General features: G+C 36.6%; 1 long non-coding RNA gene across 1 annotated transcript; it reads left to right on the forward strand.

Moving 5' to 3' along the window:
- The first annotated feature begins 18,740 nt into the window (after positions 1-18,740).
- Positions 18,741-21,209, forward strand: LOC113297018. Its single transcript, XR_003333250.1, has 2 exons — positions 18,741-20,413; positions 20,560-21,209. It is a non-coding gene; the product is annotated as an uncharacterized LOC113297018 (long non-coding RNA).
- Positions 21,210-22,141: the final 932 nt, after the last annotated feature.

A 22,141-nucleotide genomic window follows, 5' to 3' on the forward strand; every position in this document is an offset into this window, starting at 1 on the left:
CAGATCACACAACTACAAGAAAAATAGTATCGGTCTGGCTTCACAATCCCAATGAAGTCTTCAAGTCGTTAACCTACAGGGTCTCGGTAGAAACCTAAGGTTAAAGGAGAATCGACTCTAGATAATACAACTAGTATCACACAAGAGGTGTGGGGATTAGGTTTCCTAGTTGCTAGAGTTCTCCCTTATATAGTCTTTCAAATCAGGGTTTGCAATCAATGTTAGCTTAGTAACAAAGCATTCAATATTCACCTTTAGATGAAAACCTGATTAGATTCAAGCTAATATCTTTCAACCGTTAGATCGAAACTTAGCTTGTTACACAAAAATGAAATGCACGTTCATCTAGGTTCGTGTAACCATACCCAAACATGTACATCTAGTTGGTTCGACAGTAGTTAACCAAATGGTTAGCTATATGAGCACTTTCATGTCAACCATATTCTTCTTTACCATAACTAGTTCAAATGACTCAAATGAACTAGTTAGTTGTTCAATTTCTTAGATCTTTATAATAGACACAATTGAAACAACAATGATTTGATTCACTCGAATCAATTCATGAACTTTATAGCCACGGTTTGCAAATTTGCATTCCTTAGTTTATATAAGTTTAAGTTCACGAATAATCGTTTTTAGAAAATAACCAACTTAAGTACGCGGAATGGTACGCGGACTTAAGTACCCGGAATAAGTTTGTTTTCAATTCACAAACTCCAGCAGAAATTCTCGGGATGAGAACCTCCGACAGTACGCGGACTGGGTACGCGGACTCTAGTTCTGGTTTTCCTGATCAGCAAAGTACGCATACTTTGGTTCAAGGAATAAGGACTCATACATGTATGAGTTACCTCAAAATGTTTGTATACAACCATGGTTATATAATATAAACTCTAATTTCAATCATTGAAACATTCTTAGAGGATGTTATATGATTGTTATTCACAAACCATTTTTCATCAAAGCCATTTTCAAGTAATTGGAACATAACATGACTTTCGTCACTAGTAAAGATGAACCTGGCCAAAGCGAAAGCTTACCAACACATATTTCGAGAATTAGATAAGGGAGATAAACTCGGCTCGAAATAGAAAATGTGTATAATCATAGTCTATATAGCAAAACAACTTTTGTCTCAAGATAGGACATAGTAGATATACTTTTGAGAGATAGATAAGTTCAAGTCTCCACATACCTTTTAGTCGATGAAGTTCCACCCGTTCCTTGAGTAGTTCTTCGTCTTGTATGATGATTTCCATGGAGTTCTTGAGCTCAACTACACTTTTTATCCTAGTCCGAGACTTAGCTATAAGTAGACTAGAAATCAAGACTTATAGTTTTGATCACTAACATTGACAAACATGCTTGAGATAACAACGCATGCGAGTTCGACCGAGCAGTGCTCTAAAAATTATTTCAATATCTTGAAAATTGCTTTGATGCTAATAGTGTGTGAAAATCGCTATTGTCATTATAGAAGAATGTTCCAATGATTGAAATAAAGAGTTGATAAGTAATCATCTTTGGATATCAGCATGTATAATGTGTTCGCACATTAGTGTATAAATCCATAAACCGGAAGCCAAGAGTATACATATGTGTATATACGAAATTGGTGAAGGAGACAAGACAAGTATGCGTACCCGTACGCATACTGGCGGAAGTTTTCGAACCGAAAAATTCTGCCGAGTTAGAAACTTAACAAACTCAAAATCCGGTTTCTTAAGTACGATCCGTACGCATACTTAAGCTGGTTACTTTGTCAAATCGTTCAGTTCATGAACTTAAACATTTAAATAATAAGGAATACAATCTTTGCAAACCGTGGCTATAATGTTCATGATTGATTCAAGTGAATCAAACCGATTTGGTTTCAATTGTGTTCTCTAAACAATTCAACAACTCTTTAACTAGTTTCATTTGAGTCATTTGAACTAGTAATGGTTGAGATGAGAGTAATCATATGTCTAACCTCGGTTAACTATTTGTGAACCAACATGGTGCACGTTTAGGTACGGTTACATAAACCTAAATGAGGGTACATTTCATTTGTGTATAACAAGCTAAGTTCGATCTAATGGTTGAAATATATTATCTTGGTTGAATCAGGTTTTTCATCTAACGGTGAATATTGAATGCTTTGTTACCAAGGTAACTTGGATTGCAAACCCTGATTTGAATACTATATAAAGGAGAACTCTAGCAACTGGGAAATATAATCCCCACACCTCCTGTGTGTTACTAGTTGCATAAGTAGAGTCGATTCTCCTTTAACCTTAGGTTTCTTATCGAGACCCTGTAGGTTAACGACTTGACGACTTCATTGGGATTGTGAAGCCAGACCCAATTATTATCTTTATAGTTGTGTGATCTGATCTTGATGTTTCTATCGTGTTGAGTGCAATTGAAATAATTGGCTCGAGATTTTATATCTCCGATTGGCAAGATAAAAAATTAATCACAAACAAACTTCATCTCATCGTTTGTGATTCCACAATAACTTGTTTCACTAGTCTATTAATGTTATTGTGAGGTGATTGTTAATTCTAGAATGTTCTTGGGGAATATAAGCCCGGGTTATCAATTGGTTCCTTTTCACCTTGATTTATCAAAAGACGGAACAAAAAATCTTGGGTATTTCTGTGGGAGACAGATTTATTCAATCCTATAGACTTTTCTGTGTGAGACAGATTTATCTATTAAGTCTTTGACTTTGGGTCGTAGCAACTCTTAGTTGTGGGTGAGATCAACTAAGGGAATCAAGTGCGTAGTATCCTGCTGGGATCAGAGACGTAAGGAGCGCAACTGTACCTTGAATCAGTATGAGATTGATTAGGGTTCAACAACGGTCCAGTCTGAAGTTAATTGGTAGTAGGCTAGTGTCTGTAGAGGCTTAATACAGTATGGTGTTCAATCTGGACTAGGTCCCGGGGTTTTTCTGCATTTGCGGTTTCCTCGTTAACAAAATTTCCGGTGTCTGTGTTATTTCTTTTCCTTATTATATTTTGTTATATAATTGAAATATCACAGGTTGTGCGTTAAGATCAATCAATTAGAATATCGAACCTTGGGTTGTTGATTTACATTGATTGACACTTGAACATTGGTCTTTGGTACCGTTCAAGTACTTCCTCTTATATTCAATCGGGTCGCAGATTTCTATTTGCTGATTGCAGATTGAATTAAGAGTTAGAGATATTAAACTCTTTAATATACTTTACTCTAGATTAAGTCTGACTGTCTAGTTGATTCTCTAGAAAATATATTGGAGTAAGTCATCTCAGATTGCCAAACGAATTGTTAGGTGTGGTTGTTAGACCCCCCCATTTTCAATTGGTATCCGAGCAGGCAAACACATTAAAGACATCATAAGTCTGTGCTTGTAGCGATCTGATATGGACAAAGGTGTTATCTCTATAAACGTACCACCAGTATTTGATGGCTCTAATTACTTGTGGTGGAAAATTGTTATGCGTGCATTTCTTCAAGCGCGTGATTTTCTATCATGGGTTTATGTAGTTAATGGCTATGATGCTCCCGTTGTGGCAGTAGGGAATGCAACTGTTCCAAAGAACATTGGTGAATACAATGCTGCCGAGATACTTGCTGCAAAGCAAAACTCCGATGGTTTGAATTCCATCATACATACCATTACCCCAGATCTTAGAAATCGTATTCGAAGGAAATACCAGTGAAAAGGAAGCTATGCTTCAAAACCTTAATTCCGATTGGGAAAACCATCGTATGGCAGATGAAGATTCATTTGATGAGTTTAATCACAAAGTGTCTGAAATTGTTAATGCATCTTTTGCATTTGGTAAGACTATTCCTGAAAAGGAAATTGTGATGAAAATTCTCAGATCGCTGCCATCTAGATACGATTCTAAGAAGTATGTCATCGTTGAAGGAAATAACCTTGATACTCTTTCCAGAAGTGTTCAGTACAGTCAGAACTTCTGCATTCAATGTTGTAATCGTTCCAAGCAAAAACTCTAGTTTGTCATGGGCTGATGAATGTTGTTCTAGTCATGTTGATTTTAATAAATCACTGATAACACAAATGATCAAGGATATGGTAATGAAAAGCAGAAGATGCGAGAGATTTTATTCTCTCTCTATTGCTTCCGATGATTTAAGTCAAGAAATATCCCAGTGTCACAATGGGTTACATACTACTGCAGTGTGTGCGAAAAGTTCAGCCTTTTCGGCAGAAGTTTCTTGTGATTCAAACTCAAGTTTGGAATGCGAATCTGAGACCGAGATCCTAGAATTTCTGGATAAGTTTGAAGAAATTCACCAGGAAAATATTCAACTAAAAGAATTGTTGAATAAACTTGAGTCATCACTACAAGTGAAATCTCTTGAGAATGACTGTCTTAATGATGAATTCACCAGAACCCTATTACTAAAGGAAAAATAGATCAATTCTCTCAAGTGTGACCTGCAAAGGCTGTCAGGAAGCTCAGACAAAATTTCATCAATGTTATTTGGTCAAAAGGCTTTCGGAAACACACAAGGTTTAGGGTTCAAAGGAAAGACTGTAAGCACAACAAACTCGGTTATTCCAAGCAGCTTTGGATCAATCAAACCTGAGCGTTGTGATAAACAAGTATCAAATATACAAAGCAAATCCTCTTTGCTCTGCTCTTTTTGTGGAAGTACAAGTCATGTCCAGAGTAAGTGTTGGAGATTCAAGAGGAACTGTAAAAGAATTACCAAACTTCAAGATGACATGCAAACGATGAATCTGACTATAGAGAAGCAGTCAGAGACGTCTAGGTACAAGAAGAAATCCAAAAGAATCAGAGGCAGATGAGGTAAGCCCGTTTACTCAACAAACCTTGAAATATCACCCAGTGAGACAAGATGTGAACACTCTGTTCACTCTATTACTATCTAAACCATAGTAATAAATCGTATCCTTATTTTGGACTTGAAAAATAAGGATTACTTCAAGGTGGATTCAAGTCTTGTAAATCTTTTGTTGATTTTTCTGTTCCATATTGAGCAAGTAAATATTTTATTGTTAAGATTGATATTGGATCATGAACCGTGGAGACTTTTTCAAGGTCCTTTAGGGTTTTTCCATCCTGAAGTATATTTATGTTCATTTGTGAACATCACCGTTCTTTACCTTTTTTTCTAAAGATACAGTCTCATGGCCCCTGTAACTAGAGGTACCGCGAAAAGAGATGCAGTAGAAGCAGTTAATGTGTATCTGTGTGAAGGAGTTGCTTCTTCAAGAAAAAGGAAGGCGAAAAACACGGCTGATGATCCAGGTTCTTCCTCTAACTGCTTATTGTATGTTTGTCATTCCGATAATAACTTTAGGGCTATGGTGGAGGATTTCATCAGGAAAAGAATTGGTTTAAAATCTCAAATCATTTCTTCTATAAGAGATATATCTCACTATGAACAAATGTTGTCTCTAACAAAGAACACTCTACGTGAACTGAAAAGAGAACTTAGTGAGTTAACTGATATTTCTGAAGATTTGGAGGAGTTGAATGATCCCATTATCAATAACTTTTTTAATAATGAGAAGGAATTCTCTGTAGATTCCCTGAGAAAGCTCTACAATGTCTAGTAAATCTTCTTTTTACATTTTTGGAAGAATAACTAGGGTTTGGGATAGCCATTATTGTCAGTACACATAGCTATGTCCATGATTTTCATCTTCATTGTTTTTAGATTTATTTATTTAAATTCTAAGATTTTTTGGAAGATGATTTTTGAAATTTTAATCTTTATGATTTGGTATATTGCAAATTGTTATGGGATATGTTGTTTACGTCCGTGAACCTGTGACTGTCCCATACTTGTTCAAAAGTTATCTCTATTATGTCGATATGAATGTATTGATGGAAGATATAATGAACTTTTGACATTACAAAACTTAAAGCCTTTTATGTCATTATTTGATGGAAGAAAGGATAAAACTTTTGTGTACAAGGATTAAGTCTATTGTATGTCATTGTGCAAATAGTGATGGAAAATAGGATGAATCCTTGTCTATTCCGCAGTATTGGTCGATCTCCGATCCACATTTTTTTGTGCATATACTGTGTTGCTCCGTAAGGTTTCTTGTGTTTGAGCATGAACGATTGAGTTGATCATTCTCTTATGATTAACTTAGTTGTTGCTCCATAAGGTTCCTTATGTTTGAGCATGACCAACTAAATTGATCATTCTCTTTTGGTTATTTTAGTTGTTGCTCAGTAAGTTCTCTTATGTCGAGCATGACCAATTGAATTGATCACCTTTTGTGGTTAATTTGGTTGTGTATTCCAATTAAACTAATCGTGGGATTTCTTGTGATTAATTTGATTGTATTTTTTGATTGAATTAATCATGGGTTCTCTTGTGGTTAATTCAATTGAATTCTTTGGATTCAAATTCATGTTTTCATATAATTTGATTTTATCCAAAAGAAATCCTTCTTTTCTTGTGAAAGTAAGGTCGCCTTTGTTGTTCATTCGGGGATGACATTTTATGGGGGAGAGTTCTTTTTGAACTTGTGCTTAATTTTCATATCTTTGTGGGGAGTGCGGCTATGGAATTTCTTAGGGGTTATCTTGTATATTTATTAACTCCTTGATGAATGCATTTAGCTTCGGCTTTATGATGGCATCTAAATAAGTTGGCATGGTATTCTATTTTTGTCATGAAGTATCTCCGTGAAAATTTCATGAGGATCCCACTAGTTTTCGTACCTTTGCAAATTTATATTGACAAAAAGGGGGAGAATTAATGTGTAGTGTGATACTACAAATATATATGTTTTACGAATCATTATGTAGGGGGGGAGTGGTTTTCATGTTGAGATAAAGTATTGACTAAGGGGGAGTGATGAATATCACCATAGTATTGTTGTCAAAGTTGTGATACAATTGAACTTTGATGTTGTGTAATAATACTACGACACTGTATAAAAATGATTGAGAGCATTTTGTTTTCTCATTGTTATAGCTACGGATCTTCAACAACTATTGATGATGCACTTACAACCTTTAGGATCATGGAAGTGACGAAGATTTCGAGTCGCGTTGAAGATTCCAAGGAGATCAAGCATGTGGATGAGAAGCTATAATTTTTATTTATTTTGTAATCCATATGTATTGATAGTTTTGTCAGTAAAATTGACAAAGGGGGAGATTGTTAGAGCATTGCTCGGTCGAACTCGCATGCGTTGCTATCTCAAGCATGTTTGTCAATGTTAGTGATCAAAATTATAAGTCTTGATTTCTAGCCTATGTATAGATGTCTCGTACTAGGACATAGATAGTGTAGTTGAGCTTAGATCTCTCGACGTTCATCTCTTGAAGACGAAGAACTACTAAGGGGAGCTTGTGGAACTTCTTCAACAAAAGGTATGTGGAGACTTGAACTCATCTATCACTTGGAAAGTCTATTTCTACTATCTCCTATATTGAGACATAAGTCGTGTTACGATATAGTTTTCTCTATACACATTTGAGATTTCGAGCTGAGTATATCCCGATTACATATTTCTCGAAATATGTGTTGGTAAGCTTTCGCTTTGACCAAGTTCATCTTATATCATGAGAAAATTGCCGAGTGACATCTTACATGGTTTGTGTGATACAACCATTTGATGTAGACTTGGAATGTTTCGATAATGATTATTTCAATATCTTGAAAATTGCTTTGATGCTAATAGTGTGTGAAAACGGTTATTGTCATTATAGAAGAATGTTTCAATGATTGAAATAAAGAGTTGATAACTAATCATATTTGTATATAAGCATATATAATGTGTTCGCACATTAGTGTATAAATCCATAAACCGGAAGCCAAGAATATGCATATGTGTGTATACGAAATTGGTGAAGGAGACAAGACAAGTATGCGTACTCGTACGCATACTGGCGGAAGTTTTCGAACCGAAAATATCTGCTGGGTTTGGGAATTACAAACTCCTAAACTAGTCACATTAAGTATGCGTACCAGTACGCATACTGACGGAAGTTTCGAACCGAAAAATTCTGCTGAGTTTGGAAACTTAACAAACCCAAAATCCGGTTGCTTAAGTACGCATAAACGTACGCATACTTAAGCTGGTTACTTTGTAAAATCGGTCAGTTCATGAACTTAAACATTTAAATCATAAGGAATACAATCTTTGCAAACCGTGTCTATAATGTTCATGATTGATTCAAGTGAATCAAACCGATTTGGTTTCAATTGTGTTCTCTAAACAATTGAACAACTCTTTAACTAGTTTCATTTGAGTCATTTGAACTAGTTATGGTTGAGATGAATAAGGTTGATATGAGAGTAATCATATGGTTAACCTCGGTTAACTATTTGTGAACCAACATGGTGTACACGTTTAGGTACGGTTACGTAAACCTAAATGAGAGTACATTTAATTTGTGTGTAACAAGATAAGTTCGATCTAACGGTTGAAATATATTAGCTTGGTTGAATCAGGTTTTTCATCTAACGATGAATATTGAATTCTTTGTTACCAAGGTAACTTGGATTGCAGACCTTGATTTGAAAACTATATAAAGAAGAACTCTAGGAACTGAGAAACCTAATCCCCACATCTCATGTGTGTTACTAGTTGCATAACTAGAGTCGATTCTCCTTTAACCTTAGGTTTATTCTCGAGACCCTGTAGGTTAACGACTTGAAGACTTCATCGGGATTGTGAAGCCATACCCAACTATTGTCTTTGTAGTTGCGTGATCTGGCCTTGATGTTTCTATCGTGTTCAGTGCAATTGAAATAATTGGCTCGAGATTTTATATCTCCGATAGGCAAGATATAAAAGTAATCACAAACAAACTTCGCCTCATCGTTTGTGATTCCACAATAACTTGTTTCGCTAGTCGATTAAGTTTATTGTGAGGTGATTGATAATTCTAGGCTGTTCTTCGGGAATATAAGTCCGGGTTATCAATTGGTTCCTGTTCACCTTGATTTATCAAAAGACGGAACAAAAACTCTTGGGTATTTCTGTGGGAGATAAATTTATTCAATCCTATAGACTTTTCAGTGTGAGACAGATTTGTATATCAAGTCTCCGATTTTGGGCCGTAGCAACTCTTGGTTGTGGGTGAGATCAGCTAAGGGAATCAAGTGCGTAGTATCCTACTGGGATCAGATACGTAAGGAGCGCAACTGTACATTGAATCAGTGTGAGATTGATTAGGGTTCAACTACAGTCCAGTCCGAAGTTAATTGGTAGTAGGCTAGTGTCTGTAGCGGCTTAATACAGTGTGGTGTCCAATATGGACTAGGTCCCGGGGTTTTTCTGTATTTGCGGTTTCCTCGTTAACAAAATTTCTGGTGTCTGTGTTATTTGTTTTCCGCATTATTTTTTTTTATATAATTGAAATATCATAGGTTGTACATTAAGATCAATCAATTATAATATCCAACCTTGGGTTGTTGATTTACATTGATTGACACTTGAACATTGGTCTTTGGTACCGTTCAAGTACTTCCTCTTATATTCAATCGGGCTCGCAGATTTCTATTTGCTTATTACGGTTAGAGATATTAAACTGTTTGATATACTTTACCCTAGATTGAGTCTGACTGTCTAGTTGATTCTCTAGAAAATATATTAGAGTAAGTCCGCTCAGATTGCCAAACGAATTGTTGGGTGTGGTTGTTAGACCCCCGCATTTTCAAAAGTAATCGATGGTTGATGATACATATATATGTCTATTTAGACTATTTTTTTATATGTCCAAAAACATATTTCATAATGAGTATACGTCTCGAATTAATCGTTACGAAACTTTTTTTCATATATGAGATGAAAATATTTCCGCCATAATCAGGGGGAGATTATATACCACTATAAGTTTGTGTCCATTAACTTAAAAAAGTTATATTTTTCTCCCGTCATGATCAAATCAATAAAGGATATCATCTCAAATAAGGCGTGAAAATATCTCATTTTGCTTTAGTATAAGCTTTTGCCTCTTGAAGAGGAAAATCCAATCACATCTAACAAACAAGTAGCGCTCTATAAGAGGCTACTGGTAGTGCTTCAATTGAGTCTACCAAACCAAGATTCACATTCTAAAAGTTATATACTCCTCAATTAATGAGGAGGGGATAATAATGCCCGTGGGCGCTGGTACCAGAAATTCATTGAATTTTTCAATGTGTGCATACATTCGAGAATCGTGTGGGATCATAGTAAACTAATAATTATCGAATATTTATTTATAGTAGATACTTATATAAATGATCGTGGTTGTCAACCCCTCTGCAGAGGAATATCGACGAATATGATTGGTTGGCATACAATCCAAGTTAGATTGGATTAGTTTATCGATTAACGCAATTTTGGATCCAAGACTTGACACTTTAAAATTTCCAAGCCTATTACTTAAAGGTTGGTGTAGTCATATTGCGTATTAAGAGAAATAAGTCGTTTGAAGAGCAATTAAGAGTGGTACGTTCAAACCCGAGGATGGGTTCAATAATACATTGTTCTCCCTATATGATGCATTTTGTGTGGTAGTCTTGAAGGACTCGTATTGCATTCACACAAGAGATTTGCTTGGAGAATATATTCAAATTTGTAATCTGTATAAGATTCAAATTATATTCAGGAAGCCACTTGACTCGATTATGTCAGTTTTATCAATCCTTTATGTGTTCTTAGAAATTTGATACCACACCGTAAATTCAGATTAATTAGTTGGTGATATAAAATTTATAGGTCTCTCGAGGAGTCCTTAAAAACAAAAAAATCCACGCTTTAGCAGCATAAGTATTATATTTTTGTGCAGTTCAATATTATGCTTGCATAAAACTTGTCTATGATATATACTAGAGTTGATATTCTTGGTGCTTGTCTATAATACTCATATAATTGAGTTAGCATCCATATTTACGTTAAAGTTGTACTCTTTCCCCTTCGTTTCAGGTTTTGTCCCATGTGATTTTCCTGACAAGGTTTTAATAAGGCAACATCTCGTTGACATTTACTTTTCTAGTTTTCTTTCATAATGTTAATATTTGTATTCTTTTCCTTCGTCCAAATTTTTTCCCATTGAGTTTTATTGGAAAGGTTTTAGTGAGGCAATTTATTCAACATGGTGGTCATCCAAGGGGGAGTTGTATAATTTTGGTTATTTGGTGGATTCCCACCATTAACTAGGTCTTGTTAGGCTAAATCAACATAACAAGCCCTTAGTAATTTGGATGTCATTCCCATCCACATAAGGTATAACCACAAATTCAGTTTTGTTCCCTTATGGTAATTTATCTACATCTTGGCTCTATGTTGAAGAAATTACATCAACAACTTCTGTAAATCATCTCGGGAAGCTAGCAATCCATGACACAAGTTCTCAATGTGTTGACGAAGAATGTAGACTCCGAAAAAGTATTAATCGAAGACAATATTGCTTGTGCAATACAAAAGAAGATTCCATCAACCATCCGACATATTCATGAAAGCACAGTCATCATCTGCATTCAAGAAATTCGTTCTTCAAAATTGGAAAATCTCGACTCAAAGATTTGCACGCCAAGATTTGACTGAATTATTTATCAGGGGGAGAGCCATCATCAAATTAAGGTGCATCCACTGGACTTTATCGCGTTGTAATATTTTTCCTTCGTCAAGGTTTTGTCCCACTGGGTTTTTCCTTGTCAAGGTTTTAATGAGGCAACATTTTCGTGTGTCCAACAATGTTTCAGGTCTTTACATGCTTATGCAACTTCAGGTTTTTCTCTTTTGAGTTTTCCTGGTACGTTTGTAATTAGCTTAGGCACAATGTCATCAGGGGGAGTTTTATAAACGTGTAATTACGTTAAGAATATCTAGGGTGAATCTCGTTTATTACGGAGATTCTCTTGTGTCTAGCCTTATAAATAGAGGCTTTAATGTTTGTCAATATACACATGAATATAATTTCTCCCTTCTTCTTCTCTCTATTTTATGTCTCTTTCTTTATTCAAGACAAATTAGATGGTTTATATTCATGATTTATAGGAGAGAAGAGTAAGGCTGCACAAATTCGACCCAACCCCCAAACCCAAACCGTACCCGCTGATTTTAATCCGCACCCGACTCTTTCCGTCTTATAGTGGTCTACTATAACTCACATCTTCAAAAAACCGTCTTATGTTGGGTTGGCTGTGACTCAACCTTTATATCACCCGATCCAATTCGCCCACGTGCCTAAAAGTTTCTAACCTTTCGATTGTCTCCCACCAATTAATCCTAGCCGTTCGATTATGAAAAAGCGGGGGTCTAACAACCACACCCAATATTTGGATTAGCAATCTGTATGGACGAACTCTAATATACTTTAAAGAGAATCAACTAGACAGTCAGACTCAATATTAATAAAAATTATATCAAGGAGTTAATATCTCTATCTCTTGATTTGATTTATACTCAAGCAAATAGAAATCTGCGAGTCTTTATCAAATACAAGGATAATAAACTTGGATGGTACCAAAGACCAATATCCAAGGATCAATCAATTTCCAATCAACAACCAAAGGTTGGATTTCACAATTGATCGATACAAACGCACAACCTGTGATATTTCAATTATATAACAAAATATAATGCAAAATAGAAATAACACAGACACCAGAAATTTTGTTAACGAGGAAACCGCAAATACAGAAAAACCCCGGGACCTAGTCCAGATTGAACACCATACTGTATTAAGCCGCTACAGACACTAGCCTACTACAAACTAACTTCGGTCTGGACTGTAGTTGAACCCTAATTAATATCACACTGATTCAAGGTACAGTTGCACTCCTTACGTCTCTGATCCCAGCAGGATACTACACACTTGATTCCCTTAGCTGATCTCACCCACAACCAAGAGTTGCTACGACCCAAAGTCGAAGACTTTAATAAACAAATCTGTATCACACAGAAAAGTCTACGATAATAGATAAATCTGTCTCCCACAGATAAACCTACAAGTTTTGTTCCGTATTTTGATAAAATCAAGGTGAACATGAACCAATTGATAAAACGGACTTATATTCCCAAAGAACAACCTAGTATTATCAATCACCTGACAATAATCTAAATCGTATTGTAGCGAAACTAGATATTTCAGAATCACAAACGATGAGACGAAGATGTTTGTGATTTCTTTTTATCTTGCCCTATCGGAGATATAATCTCGATCCAATCTTACAATTGAACTCGTACGATAGAAAATGGCAAGATTAGATCGCTCAACTACAAGAGAAGTAGTTTCCTCTGGCTTCACAATCCCAATGAAGTCTTTAAGTCGTTAACCGACAGGGTCTTGAGAAGAAACCTACGGTTAAAGGATAATCGACTCTAGCAAACTAACTAGTGTCACACAGGAGGTGTAGGGATTAGTTTTTCCAGTTGCTAGACGTCTCCCTTTTATAGTTTTCAAATCAGGGTTTGCAATCCAAGTTACCTTGGTAACAAAGCATTCAATATTCACCGTTAGAAGAAAAACCTGATTTATCCAAGCTAATATCTTTCAACCGTTAGATCGAAACTTAGCTTATCACACACACAAATGAAATGTATTCATTTAGGTTTGAGTAACCATACCTAAAGTGTACACTTAGTTGGTTCACAAATAGTTAACCAATGGTTAGCCACATGAGCACTTCCATATTAACCGTATTCATCTTTCTCATAACTAGTTCAAATGGCTCATAAGAACTAGTTCAAGAGTTGTTCAATTGCTTAGATCTTTATACATAGACACAATTGAAACAAAATCGGTTTGATTCACTTGAATCAATTCATGAACAATATAGCCACGGTTTGCAAAGATTGCATTCCTTATTGATTTATTGTTTAAGTTCATGAAACTACCGATTTGAGAAATATAACCATCTTAGGTACGCGTACGGGTACGTGTACCATAGCAACCAGACTTGAGTTTGAAAACTCGGCAGAAATTTTCGGTTTGAAAACTTCCGTGGGTACGCTTACGGGTACGCATACCTAGGTGACTGGTTTTTCAGTTTGCAAACTTCACAAACTACAGCAGAAATTTTCGGGATGAAAACTTCCGCCAGTACGCGTACGGGTACGCGTATCTAACCTGTCTCCTTCACCAATACCGCATGCACACATATGCACACACTTGGTTTCCGGCACATGGATTTATACACTAATGTGCGAACACACTTTATATGCTTATATCCATAGTTGGTTACGTAATCTCAACTCTACATTTCAATCATTGAAACATTTTCTATAATGTATAATACTCGTTAGACATAAAGAATCGACTATCGTCATCAAAGCTATTTTCAAGATTGAGACGTCATCGTGACTTTCGTCATGGGTAAAGATGAAAATGGTTTAACCAAAAGCTTACCAACACATATTTCGAGAGAAAGACAGGCGAGTAAACTCGGCTTGAAATAGCAAATGTGTATGTATGAAAACTATCATACTTATACGACTTTTGTCTCAAGAGTAGGAGATAGAGTAGATAGACTTTTGAGCGACAGATGAGTTCAAGTCACCACATACCTTTTGGTCGGATGAAGTTCAACTGGTTCCTTGAGTAGTTCTTCGTCTTCGTAAGATAATCGCCATGGAGTCTGGAGCTCAACTATCCCTAACTATCCTAGACTTAGTCATAAGTAAACTAGAAATCAAGACATATAGTTTTGATCACTAACATTGACAAACATGCTTGAGATAGCAACGCATGAGAGTTCGACCGAGCAATGCTCTAACAATCTCCCCCTTTGTCAATTTTAGTAACAAAACTATCAATACATATGGATTACAAAATAGATAAAACTTTATAGCTTCTCGTCCACATGCTTGATCTCCTTGGTTCTTCAACATTACTCAAAAACTTCGTCTTTTCCAAGTACTCCCATGATTCCATAGATGTTCAATTCAGCATCATTGTTGTTGAAGTTCCGTAGCCATAACAATGAGAAAACAAAAGCTCTCGATCATTGTTATACAGTGTCATAATATTATTACACAACATCAAAGTTCTTATATCACAACTTCGATAACAATACTATGGCGATATGTATCACTCCCCCTTAGTCAATACTTTCGTCTCAACATGAAAACCACTCCCCCTTACATAATGACCCGTAAAACACGTAAATCATATGTATTTGTAGTGTGAACTACATATTAATTCTCCCCTTTTTTATCAATAAAATTGGCAAAGGTACGAAAATGGGATCCTAATGAAATTTCCACGAAGACGCTTCAAGACCAAAGAAAAGTGCATATCAACTTATTTAGATGCAATCATAAAGCCGAAGCTAAATGCATTCATCAAGGAGTTTATAAAGTTACAAGATAACCCCTAAATAATTCCACAGCCGCACTCCCCACAAAGATATGGAAATTAAGCGCAAGTTCAAAAGAACTCTCCCCCATTTGATGTCATTCCCGAGAGAACAACAAAAGCGACCTTACTCTTACAAAAAAAGAAGGATTTTACTGGACACCAAAAAACATAATGAAATGATTTTCTATATCCAAAATTCTCAATAAAACTAACCACAAGTAAACCCATGATCAATTTAATCGTAATGCACGATCAAATTAAACACAAAAAGTGATCAATTTAATTGAACATGCTCGACGTAAGAGAACATACGGATCTACGACTATGTTAACTATAAAAGAATGATTAACTCAATTGTTTTATGCTCAAGACAAGAAAACCTTATGGGGAATTGCAGTATACACATAAGATATGGATCAGGGAAAGATCAATACTGCGGAAAATAAAGATTCATTCTATTTTCATCGCTATTTGCATAACGACATATAATAGACATAATCTTTGCAAACAAAAGATTTTAACCTATCATCCATCAAAAATTGACATAATAGGCTTAACTTTTGTTTGTCAAAAGTTCATCGATCTTGTATCAATACTTGCATATCGACGTATAAAAGAGATAACTTTTGACATCGTATGGGACAATAATAGTTCGCTGACGCAAACACACATATCTCATAACATATTGCAATATATAAAACCATAAAGACTGAAATTGCAATCATCATCTTCCAAATCAACTTTAGAATTTAAATAAATAAATTTAAAAACATGAAGATGAAAAACGTTGGACATAGCTATGTGTACTCACAATAATGGCTATTCCAAACTCTAGTTATTCTTCCTAAAAACACAAGAATAGAATTCTTATAAGAAGATTTACTATACAAACACATTAACACCAATGTAAAGAAGCACAAGTAGCTACTCATCATCTTCATCTTCGGAGACCATGAAGGTGGAACGAACTTTGTCCATATCTTCTTTAATATCGGGATACTTGGTAGCAATCACAAGTAATTGTTCTTGAACATATACCTTGGTATTCAACTTACAAACACCTTTGTAAATTTGGCGAAGAAACTTCGTAGAAGAATCACTCGAGCCATTAATTGTGTCACACCTTTGCCTCTTGCATTCATATTCCCTCATTCGACTGAAGGTACACGGTCGAACAAGCTTGGGGGTTCCAATGGAGTTCCCAATCGGTTCAATGGAGAAGTTGCGACAAATACGTTCAATCAAGCAAGGGAAGCCTAACTTCTTGTCAACGGACGTCATGTCTAACATTTGCAAAATAATGAATCCATAGATGTCAAGACCTTTGGTTTCCATCACAAGGTAATAGACTAATTTCACAAACTCACGGCTCCAATGAGAATTCTCAACCGTGGAAAGACAAAGGTTAGAAATACCCAATTTCCAAAATACCTTAGAGGAAAATCTAGTTGATTAGTAGGAAATTTTCCTCCATTCGACACAACACTCTTTCCACAAAGTACTTTTGAAATAGCTTCTTGTGAAGGTCGTTCATCACTTGGTCTAGGGAGGCGAAAATCACCCAATAGAATTCCGGTAATTTTCAAAATCAATTCTCTATTAACTAGAATCCTCACTCTATTAACCATGGTCTTGAATTCCATGTCCTCAGGGACAACATCATAAATGTTGGCGTAGAAGATTCTAGTAAGAGTACCAAAACCTTCACCAAGGCCATCAAAGATGTTTCCAAGCTTGAATTTTTCAAAACAAGATAAATCCTCCTTATACCCACTTGTATTATCCAATTTATTTTCTAAAATAAACCCAGCAGAAGAAATCTTTTCAAATACTTTGCTACAGGATTCATCCACAAATCTAATCCTAATAGAATTTTGTTCAATAGGAAGATCCATAGAAAAGGATGAAGAACCTAGGTTATTTGAAAAACCTTTTGAACCCTTAACATTCTTCATGATTCTAGAAGGAAATAAGGGAGTGGGCAAGAGATTACATACTTGACTTTTATCTTGAGAAATCCCTTCACAAATTGTTCTCCAATCAAGCTTTAATGGAGAAAAAAACTTGAACCCCAAAAGTTCACGAACACGGACAGATGAGGGAGGAAGGATGGTTTGTGTACCTGTACTTATTTTATACCCACAGTTGGGCTTGGACCCGTTCACGAACCGCGACCCACATAAGGAATGTAAGATTATTTGAGGTACATGTAAAAAAAAAACAGTATAAACACAATACCTGCACAAACCCTTTTGAAAAGCTTTTGTCACTATGAGGGAAAAAGATGAGCTCGCTACGTGGCACAAGATTAAGAGCCGAAGTATCCTACTAAAATGCAACCATATACACAATGTAAACCCAACCACTTAGTCTTATCCTATCTAGTCAGCCCTAACGGCGTATTTGTAATTGATGTAAACACCTACCATATAAAATAGAAAGAGGAATAGGTTAGAAGGGATGGTCTGTTAGCTAAGGCTAGCCCCCTCTCTCTCTGATGGCCTCCATAGGTCTTCTTCTTCTTCCTTAGAGCTCCATGAGAGCCTCTCCAATGGATATCTTGTAAACACCTCACAACATAGTGAAATCCATGGATGTAGGTCACAATTGACCGAACCACGTAAAAAGATCTGTCTCCCTTTATATTTCTTCACTTTATCTTCTTTTATGTGTGTTAATGTATGTTTTGATGGTTAAGATCATCATGGGTGTAGGTATCAGAAAAGATGCAACTATATTTTGGCGCTAGAAACAGGGACTAGAGTGATGGATTTATCCAACCTAGTCCCTTAGAGCGACTGCAATGGTACGACTAAACTCAAAGATCAAAGACCAAAAAAAAAGACTAAATATGAGTTTAATATGTACTGTGACGTTATGGGGAGAAGACCAAATTTGATCGCGCGTAAAATTAATCACCGCACGAAAACGGGCGTAAATTTGGTGTACGCTTGAATGGGGCGTAAAATTGGTTTACGCCCGAAATTTGAATGGGACGGATGGTTTGGTGTCCGCCTGATGAGTAAGTGAACGGGAGGATGGTTGGGTGTCCGCCTGATGAATTTCATTTTGAATGGGGCGGATGGTTTGGTGTCCGCCTGACGAAATGTGAACGGACGGATGATTGGGTGTCCGCCTGATGAATTTCATTTTGAATGGGGCGGATGGTTTGGTGCCCGCCTGATGAGTAAGTGAACGGGCGGATGGTTGGGTGTCCGCCCAGCAACAAGCGTACTTTAAATTTACGCCCGACTATATTAGGATTTGGTATTTGGTCGCGACCAAATATGATCTGGGATTTGATCTTTGGCTGGGATTTAATCTTTACTCCGTCCCACTGCGTTACGATCTCATCCCAAATTTTTGGTTATACTCGTCCACTGTGGATGCTCTTAGAAGATCAATACTTCACTACCAGCAAGTTCTGTAAGAGATCTAGTTGAAATAAGTGCTTTAAGGGCATTTTTGTCAAAGATCGAGAAGTTTCAGACAACAAGGTGTCTGTCCGATGCAAACAAAGCTTAAGCAAAATAAAGAGAAAGAGAAAGAGGCGTGAAAACCAGAGGTTGTAACGGAGAAGATGAAGAAAACTTCTTCAAGCACTGCAATCAGCAGATTCATCGTCAACAATCGATTGGGAAACGAAAATTCTTTTCCTATCTCTCTTCTATTATTCTTTTTCTTTCAGATCTATAAGTTTTGAGAAAAATATCTCTGAGAAATTTCAATATGATTTCATGAAAATCTGAAAATTTCTTTCAAAGTCTTCATTGAAAACAAGTTTCGATTGTAGATCCACAGTAAACAAACCTTGTTCTACAAACCCATTAAGGGATTTTCTCTAAAGATTACAAAAATAGGGATTTCTAACCTGATTTAGTTTTCCCTTGTGAATGAAATACAATGAGCTATTGATGATATATCTCGTTCTTTATACGATTTAATAACCCAAACGATTTGCTGATTGCAGCTGTACCACGAAGCTGGAAGAAGCTGCACGAGTAAGATCGGAGCAGCAACAACAGCTCAGAAACATAGGTCATCATCAACATCGCCACCATCTCGAGACCAACTCGTGTTGATACCTCTGATCCAATCGGACAGACTATCTCGTACATCTCAAACAAATCATCAAACTCGGACGAGAACCAATATCAGATAAAACAATCAACAGGAATATGAAATCGGCTGCCATCAACAGCTTTGCCTGATTTAGGGCCATTTGTCTTCAATCTCTTCTCGTTCTATTTTTCACAGCAATTCCTAAACGATTTTATTTCATATTATGATTACTCACTGAATTGACTTGTTACTACAGCAAGATGATAATCGGGATAAAATCTCTTCACCAGCAGCGTGACCAATTCGAGGAGTTACCTCGTACAGCTCAACTCGGAGCAACCAGTCTGCACAGCTCAATCTAGAGCATTCATCTCGGATAACAAAGCAGCAGACAGATGTCGGAACGAAGACCAGTCATCTCGTACATTTCAGTCAAGAGAATCAATCTCGGACGGAAAACAATAAGAGAATCCAATCGGACGAACCATACTCGTATTGGCAGTACTGCTCAACTCAGAGCCGCAACCTCAGATCGGAAAGATACCTCCTATCTGGTCGTGAAGAAACAACCAGCACGAGGGGAGCCGGTCAGAGCAAGATCTAGTACTCACCAATCTCGGACGAGAAATCAACAAGACAACCAGAGCATGAACTCGGATGTCTCACTATCTTAGCCTGATTTTTGGACTTTTTCCTCACTCTCTCTTCGTGCTGTCTTGCATAACAATTGTTAAACGAAATCAACAGATAATGTGATTACTAATCTAGTTGTCTTGTTGCTGCAGAAAAACGATGGCGTTCGAAATCACATCGGAATCACCAACTCGTTCTCAACTCGAGACCAACTCGTGGAGCCTATTAGAGCTCGGACTCATCAGTTCATCTCCGAGCACCAATCTCGGACAAGCAATTAACAGAACAACCAGCACGATGGGAGTCAGTCAGAGCATGATCTCGGACTCACCAGTTGATCGGTCTTGAAGCACGAACTCGGATCGTACATTGGGTTCGGACTAGGAGCATCAGCTCAGACTTGTCACCCGACCAAAACTCGGGTAACACTCTATCCCACATCTATTTCTGAATTACTTTTCTAATTGCATACATGAGATGCTAGATTAGTTTTAGCTAAACGCTTCATATTCAACAAATGATTGATATTTTGAATATAGAGAAATTTAATACATTTCATGACCAACAGGTGCATGATGAAATGCTCTACAGAGGAGCTATGGTATGGATTCAGTCTCGGACGAACAACCATAGCTCAATATATTTCAGACTTACCAAGTCATCGGTCAAGAAGCACGGACTCTGATCGCACGAGGTTATCGGATGCGAGCACGATCTACTCGGACTCACATGATGTTCAACCAGAGCATGAGATCGGACTACCCAAGTGAATGAAGCACGAACTCAGACTCAACAGTCCCTCTCCGAGCACCAAATCGGATAGCATTCCTCTCTTACCTTATATCTCTTGATTTCTTTTAAGTAACTAGATGTTTTATATGCCTAAATGCTTTGAATCAAGAGAAATTTGATACATTTCATGACCAACAGGTACATGATAACATACTATATGGCAGGACTCTTTTATAGCGTCTGTTTCAGATGGTCATTTCAAGACCAATAATCTTATGCTGTCGAAAACATTCATCTCGGGTCATCCACGACGATGCATCCGTACTCACCAAGCTCACTGCTAGAGCTACAAAGCCAAACAGGAGAAATTCTTATCTCTTTATCTTTGAAATTTATTATGTTGCAGATCTCTAAAGTAGACAAATGCAATCTATCAAGCTCACAAGATATAATAGAATCTACTATAACATGATATATTGTCTTTAACTTCTTCGATTAACCTTTGATGGAAATACACAGGGGTTGGAATAAGTCTCCAATACAAAGAAACTAGGGACAGTATCCAATAAGAAACTATCTAGCTTAACATCAGGCTAAGGAATTTGAGAGGCAAAACACAACCTCATGACAAAGGCTACAAAGCTAAAGGACAATACGCTCTCCTACCATTCTTGCCAGTCTAAGGACAAACAAGGCAGTTTCTAACTCATATATTGAATATATAAATGCCTAACCAAGGCACAATTTTGCTTAAGAGCAATCTAAGAAAATAGCTAGTCGCAAAGACTCAGGCCGATATACGTATCGCACTGGTACATCCAGAATTAAGTGCCGCAATCTAGCGCGCCTGCTCCACAACGAGCATCACATTAAATGATAATGCGACACCTTATCGCATGAAACTGAACAGAAATTGTTTACTTAAAGTAAATGCTTTAAAATTATTAAATGCTTTTAACATTATGATGTATTAACATTTCATGTTTTGCAGCAAATCTCCATTATGGTTGGAGAATTCAGCTAAGTCGGATTAATTATCCGCATAAAGAAAAAGTCGGATTAGACGTAATCCGCATAAAGGCATGCTTATCATGCATTAGGAACTAGCATTGTGCTAGATAAAGTTAGAGTCAGATTAGTTGAAATCTGCATAAAGGCATGCTTATCATGCACTAAGGTTAGAGTCGGATTAGTCGTAATCCGCAATAAAGCTATTATTGTGTTTCTGTCTTCTTGCAGGTACACTTGATGTATGTATGGTACATCTGCTAGTTATATATATGTGTTTTCCTGCAGGGTTAAATGGTGTATCATACATACATCCTCCTCTTGTTCTATATGTATGTGTTTGCTTGCAGAGACATTTGATGAATGTTGAATGAATGTGACATAAATATCTTCCTCTTGTCATATCTGTG

The sequence above is a fragment of the Papaver somniferum genome, chromosome 7 (assembly GCF_003573695.1).
Source record: "Papaver somniferum cultivar HN1 chromosome 7, ASM357369v1, whole genome shotgun sequence".
In the NCBI taxonomy this organism is placed as follows: Eukaryota; Viridiplantae; Streptophyta; class Magnoliopsida; order Ranunculales; family Papaveraceae; genus Papaver; species Papaver somniferum.